The sequence below is a fragment of the Oryx dammah genome, unplaced genomic scaffold, assembly GCF_014754425.2.
Source record: "Oryx dammah isolate SB20612 unplaced genomic scaffold, SCBI_Odam_1.1 HiC_scaffold_10, whole genome shotgun sequence".
Lineage (NCBI taxonomy): Eukaryota > Metazoa > Chordata > Mammalia > Artiodactyla > Bovidae > Oryx > Oryx dammah.
In genome coordinates, this window is record NW_024070194.1 from 57,023,522 (window position 1) to 57,031,093 (window position 7,572).

The window sequence follows — 7,572 nt, forward strand, 5'->3', positions numbered from 1 at the left end:
CAGGGTGACAATATATAGTCTTGACATACTCCTTTTCTATTTGGAACCAGGCTGTTGTTTCATGTCCAGTTCTAACTGTTGCTTCCTGACCTGCATATAGGTTTCTCAAGAGGGAGGTCAGGTGGTCTGGTATTGCCATCTCTTTCAGAATTTTCCACAGTTTATTGTGATCCACACAGTCAAAGGGTTTGACATAGTCAAGAAAGCAGAAATAGATGTTTTTCTGGAATTCTCTTGCTTTTTCCATGATCCAGCGGATGTTGGCAATTTGGTCTCTGGTTCTCCTGCCTTTTCGAAAACCAGCTTGAACATCTGGACGTTTACAGGTCACGTATTGCTGAAGCCTGGCTTGGAGAATTTTTAGCATTACTTTAGTAGCATGTGAGATGAGTACAATTGTGCGGTAGTTTCAGCATTCTTTGGCATTTCCTTTCTTTGGGATTGGAACGAAAACTGACCTTTTCCAGTCCTGTGGCCACTGCTGAGTTTTCCAAATTTGCTGGCATATTGAGTGCAGCACTTTCACAGCATCATCTTTTAGGATTTGACATAGCACAACTGGAATTCCACCACCTCCTCTAGCTTTGTTTGTAGTGATGCTTCCTAAGGCCCACTTGACTTCACATTCCATGATGTCTGGCTCTAGGTGAATGATCACACCATCATGATTATCTGGGTCATGAAGGTCTTTTTTTGTACAGTTCTTTTGTGTATTCTTGCCACTTCTTAATATCTTCTGCTTCTGTTAGGTCCCTACTATTTCTGTCCTTTATCGAGCCCATCTTTGCATGAAATGTTCCCTTGGTATCTCTAATTTTCTTGAAGAGATCTCTAGTCTTTCCCATTCTGTTGTTTTCCTCTATTTCTTTGCATTGATCGCTGAGGAAAGCTTTCTTATCTCTCCTTGCTATTCTTTGGAACTCTGCATTCAGATGCTTATATCTTTCCTTTTCTCCTTTGCTTTTCACTTCTCCTCTTTTCACAGCTATTTGTAAGGCCTCCTCAGACAGCCATTTTGCTTTTTTGCATTTCTTTTTCTTGGGGATGGTCTTGATGCCTGTCTCCTGTACAATGTCATGAATTTCCATCCATAGTCATCAGGCACTCTGTCTATCAGATCTAGTCCCTTAAATCTATTTCTCACTTCCACTGTATAATCAAAAGGGATTTGATTTAGGTCATACCTGAATGGTCTAGTGGTTTTCCCTACTTTCTTCAATGTAAGTCTGAATTTGGCAATAAGGAGTTCATGATCTGAGCCACAGTCAGCTCCTGGTCTTGTTTTTGCTGACTCTATAGAGCTTCTCCATCTTTGGCTGCAAAGAATATAATCAATCTGATTTTGGTGTTGACCATCTGGTGATGTCCATGTGTAGAGTCTTCTCTTGTGCTGCTGGAAGAGGGAGTTTGCTATGACCAGTGCATTTTCTTGGCAAAACTCTATTAGCCTTTGCCTGCTTCATTCTGTACTTCAAGGCCGAATTTGCCTGTTACTCCAGGTGGAAGTAACAAAGATTTTCAAGGGATTAGATCTGATAGAGCACCTGAAGGACTATGGATGGAGGTTCGTGACATTGTACAGGTGGCAGTGATCAAGACCATCCCAAAGAAAAAGAAATGCAAAAAGGCAAATGGCTCTCTGAAGAGGCCTTACAAATAACCGAGAAAAGAAGAGTAGCGAAAGGCAAAGGAGAAAAGGAAAGCTATACCCATTTGAATGCAGAGTTCCAAAGAATAGCAAGGAGAGATAAGAAAGCTTTCCTCAGCAATCAATGCAAAGAAATAGAGGAAAACAACAGAATGGGAAAGACTAGAGATCTCTTCAAGAAAATTAGAGATACCAAGGGAACATTTCATGCAAATATGGGCACAATAAAGGACAGAAACGGTATGGACCTAAGGGAAGCAGAAGATATTAAGAAGAATACACAGAAGAACTATACAACAAAGATCTTCATGACCCAGATAACCACGATGGTGTGATCACATACCTAGAGCCAGGCATCCTGGAATGCAAAGTCAAGTGGGCCTTAGAAAGCATAACTACAAACAAAGCTAGTGGAGGTGATGGAATTCCATCGGAGCTATGTCAAATCCTAAAAGATGATGCTGTGAAAGTGCTTCACTCAATATGCCAGCAAATTTGGAAAACTCAGCAGTGGCCACAGGACTGGAAAAGGTCAGTTTTCGTTCCAATCCCAAAGAAAGACAATGCCAAAGAATGCTCAAACTACCGTACAATTGTACTCATCTCACATGCTACTAAAGTAATGCTCAAAATTCTCCAAGCCAGGCTTCAGGCATACATGAACTGTGAACTTCTTGATGCTCAAGCTGGTTTTAGAAAAGGCAGAGGAACCAGAGATCAAATTGCCAACATCCGCTGGATCATGGAGAAAGCAAGAGAATTCCAGAAAAACATCTATTTCTGCTTTATTGACTATGCCAAAGCCTTTGACTGTGTGGATCACAATAAACCATGGAAAATTCTGAAAGAGATGGGAATACCAGACCACCTGACGTGCCTCTTGAGAAATCTGTATGCAGGTCAGGAAGCAGCAGTTAGAACTAGACATGGAACAAAGGCCTAGTTCCAAATAGGAAAAGGAGTACATCAAGGCTGTATATTGTCACCCTGCTTATTTAACTTCTATACAGAGTACATCATGAGAAATCTGGACTGGAAGAAACACAACCTGGAATCAAGATTGCCAGGAGAAATATCAATAACCTCAGATATGCAGATGACACCACCCTTATGGCAGAAAGTGAAGAGGAACTAAAAAGCCTCTTGATGAAAGTGAAAGTGGAGAGTGAAAAAGTTGGCCTAAAAGCTCAACATTCAGAAAACGAAGATCATCGCATCCAGTCCCATCAGTTCATGGCAAATAGATGGGGAAACAGTAGAAACAGTGTCAGACTGTATTTTGGGGGGCTCCAAAATCACTGCAGATGGTGATTGCAGCCATGAAATTAAAAGACACTTACTCCTTGGAAGAAAAGTTATAACCAACCTAGATAGTATATTCAAAAGCAGAGACATTACTTTGCTGACTAAGGTCCATCTAGTCAAGGCTATGGTTTTTCCTGTGGTCATGTATGGATGTGAGAGTTGGACTCTGAAGAAGGTTGAGCGCCAAAGAATTGATGCTTTTGAACTGTGCTGTTGGAGAAGACTCTTGAGAGTCCCTTGGACTGCAAGGAGATCCAACCAGTCCATTCTGAAGTAGATCAGCTCTGGGACTTCTTTGGAAGGAATAATGCCAAGGCTGAAGCTCCAGTACTTTGGCCACCTCATGCGAAGAGTTGACTCATTGGAAAAGACTCTGATGCTGGGAGGGATTGGGGGCAGGAGGAGCAGGGGACGACAGAGGATGAGATGGCTGCATGGTATCACTGACTCGATGGACATGAGTCTGAGTGAACTCCGGGAGTTGGTGATGGACAGGGAGGCCTGGCATGCTGCGATTCATGGGGTCGCAAAGAGTCGGACATGACTGAGCGACTGAACTGAACTGAACTGAACTGAACCATGAACTCCCAGATGTTTAAGCTGGATTTAGAAAAGGTAGAGGAACCAGAGATCAAATTGCCAACAACTGTTGGATCATTGGAAAAGCAAGAGTTCCAGAAAAATATCTACTTCTGCTTTATGGATGACTTTGACTGTGTGGATCACAACAAATTCCTGTCTAAAATTCTTAAAGAGATAATACCAGACCACCTTACCTGCCTCCTGAGAAATGCAGATCAAGAAGCAACAGTTAGAACTGAACATGAAACAACGGACTGGTTCCAATTTGGGAAAGGAATACTTCAAAGCTGTATATTGTCACCTTACTTATTTAACATATATGCAGAGTACATCATGCGAAATGCTGACTGGATAAGCCCAAGCTGGAAGCAAGAATGCCGGGTGAAATATCAATAAGCACAGACATGCATATGACACCACCCTTATGGCAGAAAGGGAAGAAGAACTAAAGAGCCTCTTAATGAAAGTGAATGAGGAGTGTGAAAAATCTGGCTTAAAACTAAATATCAGAAAACTAAGATCATGGAATCCAGTCCCATCACTTCATTGCAAATAGATAGGGAAACAATGGAAACAGTGACAGACTTTATTTTTGAGGTTTCCAAAAATCACTGCAGATGGTGACTGAAACTATGAAATTAAAAGATGCTTGCTCCTTGGAAGAAAATCTATGACCAACCTAGACAGCATGTTCAAAAGCAGAGACCCTGCCTTATGACCCAGCAATCCCACTTCTGGGCATACACACCGAGGAAACCAGAAATGAAAGAGACATGTGTACCCCAATCTTCATCGCAGCACTGTTTATAATAGCCAGGACATGGAAACAACCTAGATGTCCATCAGCAGATGAATGGATAAGAAAGCTGTGGTACATATACACAATGGAATATTACTCAGCCATTAAAAAGAATACATTTGAGTCAGTTCTAATGAGGTGGATGAAACTGGAGCCTATTACACAGAGTGAAGTAAGCCAGAAAGAAAAACACCAATACAGTATACTAACACATATATATGGAATTTAGAAAGATGGTAATGATAACCCTGTATGCAAGACAACAAAAGAGACACAGATGTTTAGAACAGACTTTTGGACTCTGTGGGAGAGGGAGAGGGTGGGATTATTTGGGAGAATGGCATTGAAACATGTATACTATCATGTAAGAAACGAATTGCCAGTCTATGTTCGATACAGGATACAGGATCTTGGGGCTGGTGTAAGGGGATGATCCAGAGAGATGATATGGGGTGGGAGGTGGGAGGGGTGTTCAGGATTGGGAACTCATGTACACCCGTGGCTGATTCATGTCAATGTATGGCAAAACCAATACAGTATTGTAAAGCAAAATAAAACAAAAATAAAAATTTAAAAAAAAAAAAAAAAGCAGAGACACTGCTTTGCCAACAAAGGTCCGTCTAGCCAAAGCTATGGTTTTTTCCAGTAGTAATATATGGATATGAGAGTTGGACCTTAAAGAAAGCTGAGGGCTAAAGAATTGATGCTCTTGAACTGTGGTGTTGGAGAAGATCTTGAGAGTCCCTTGGACTGTAAGGAGATCCAACCAGTCAACCTTAAAGGAAATCAGTCCTGAATATTCATTGGAAGGACTGATGCTGAAGCTGAAACTCCAATACTTTGGCCGCTGATGTGAAGAACTGACTCATTGGCAAAGAGCCTGATGCTGGGAAAGACTGAGGGAGGGAGGAGAAGGGGATGACAGAGGATGAGTCGGCATCACCGACTCAATGGACATGAGTTTGAGTAAGCTCCAGGAGTTGGTGATGGACAGGGAAGCCTGGTGTGCTGCAGTCCATGGGGTTGCAAAGAGTCAGACATGACTGGGCAACTGAACTGAACTGAACTGAACTGAAACAGTAAGACTAAAAATGCATGAAGGAATAAAATGCCATGGTATACTAGATGGAAAACTGGGCTTACAATCCTGCTCTTAAAGAGGGTATTTTTCCCCGTTTCTATTGCTGTTTGAATGGAAATGGAAGTATGTTCTATAAAATCTGTCATGAACTTGCTATTTTCATATTTAACTTATTTTTCTTTCTAGGAATATGATGGTTGTGTAACACAGACTATTCCTATATTTATCCCTCCTTTTCCATTTTCATACCATCACAGAGTTTTATTTCTGGCAAAGTATTATATTTGCATTGCAGAGGAAGAAAGAGAAACTGAAAACCAATTCAGATTCTCCATTATCTGCCTTCTGACCAGTTAATACTGAATTAAAACATACAACACATTCTAAGTGTTCCCTTGTACTTTCCAAGAAACAAATGTTTAAAGAGAAAATAAACAAAATTAGAAAGACATTATTTCTGTCCTGATAACTATTCAAGGGGGGAAGGACGGATTATGCTAATAAAGAAAATCTTAACTAACTTATATTGTTTTTTTTTCTTTTAGAATTATTTTATTAAATCATAAAAGTACAACTGCTTCTTAACTCTATAGACACAAAGTTTTAAAGGAACAACAGTCTGTCTATTGTGCTGATTCTGGCTAATAGTTTCAAAACTTTGAGATAAAACCATTTAAAAGGTTTCACATGTCACCTGAAACTTACACATTTAACATTATCAAAGAAGGAATACTTCTACACTCACTAGAAAGAAACAATTAAGAAGCTAGGAAACTGTCTCAAAGTCAGTTTTTTTCACAATTTTTCCTCCATAAGAAGGTAATGTTCTTAAATAATCCAGTCCATTCACAAAAATGACTCTTTGAACCTGCTCTGAGGTCTTCTGATACATCACTAAATATTTATTCATGGCTGAGATAAGAGTTTTCTTAATGTCTTTATTTCAATAACCGGAAACCGTTCTGTTATGTCTGGGCTCTCATCCTCTGCTATTCAGACAGTGAAGCCCAGGGCAAAAAGGAAGAAGCTCAATATCCATTTCCCCCTCCATAGCCCCCACTTCCTCCATTGCCTCTTGGGCCATAATTTTCTCCACCGTATGGGGCTGCTATGTTCCTGCCAACACCAAAGATTCCATTCCTCATTGGGTCATAATTAGAAGATTGCTGGTCGTAATTTCCAAAATTATTGCCATAACCACCTCCAGAGAATTCCCACTGGTTGCCATACCCAGGACCTCGACCACCATATTCTCCACCTCCTCCTCCATAACAAGGGTAACCTCCAAAATTCCCACCTCCAGGTCCTCCTCAGTACCCATGACAGCCATCCCTAGATCCGGGACCATTTCCATATCCATCAGCTTCTCCTCTAAATTTAGTTCCTGGCCCTCGTCCAAAATTTCCACCCCCACTAGAAGAAACACTAAAACCAAAAGGACCTCCTTTTCTATTTCTAGAACCTTGAATTTCCTGCATTTCCTGTCTCGACAAAGCCCTCCCGACTTCTGCACGATGACCATTGATGGTATGGTATTTCTGCAACACTATCTTATCCACGGGATCATAGTCATCAAAAGTCACAAATCCAAAGCCTCTCTTCTTGCCTGACTGCGTAGCAGTGATGATCTCAATGGCATCGATTTTTCCATATTTCTCAAAGTACTCTCTAAGATGATGCTCCTCGGTATCTTCCTTAATTCCACCAACGAACAGCTTCTTCACAGTGACAAGCCGACCCCTGTTTTTCAGATTTCTCTCTCGCAACAGCACGTTTGGGGTCAACCACTCTCCCACCATTGGAATGAGGTCTGGCCGCCATGGCTGCATCCACCTCAGCCACGGAGGAGAAAGTAACAAAACCAAACCCTCTTGATTTTTGACTGGCAAGGCCCCTTATGACCACACAGTCTGTGAGTTCTCCCCACTGCTGGTAGTAGTTCTTCAGACTTTCTTCTGTGGTTTCAGAGCTCAAGCCACCAATGAAGAGTTTACGGATTTGTTCGTTTTCTTTCTTTTCCCTCTTCACAGGAACAGATTTCACAGTTTTCTCCATCGTGGGTTCACTCGCTGCAGCCATATTTCCAGTAGCCGAGGTTAACGCGAGATCTCGCGGGATGAACAGAGACCCAGCAGGTCTCTACTGCGGGGTGAGGCC

At 41.5% G+C, this 7,572-nt stretch overlaps 1 pseudogene; it reads right to left on the reverse strand.

Annotated features, from left to right (window-relative positions):
• Nucleotides 1-6,443: 6,443 nt before the first annotated feature.
• Nucleotides 6,444-7,470, reverse strand: LOC120869299 (annotated as a pseudogene).
• Between the last annotated feature and the right edge of the window lie 102 nt (nucleotides 7,471-7,572).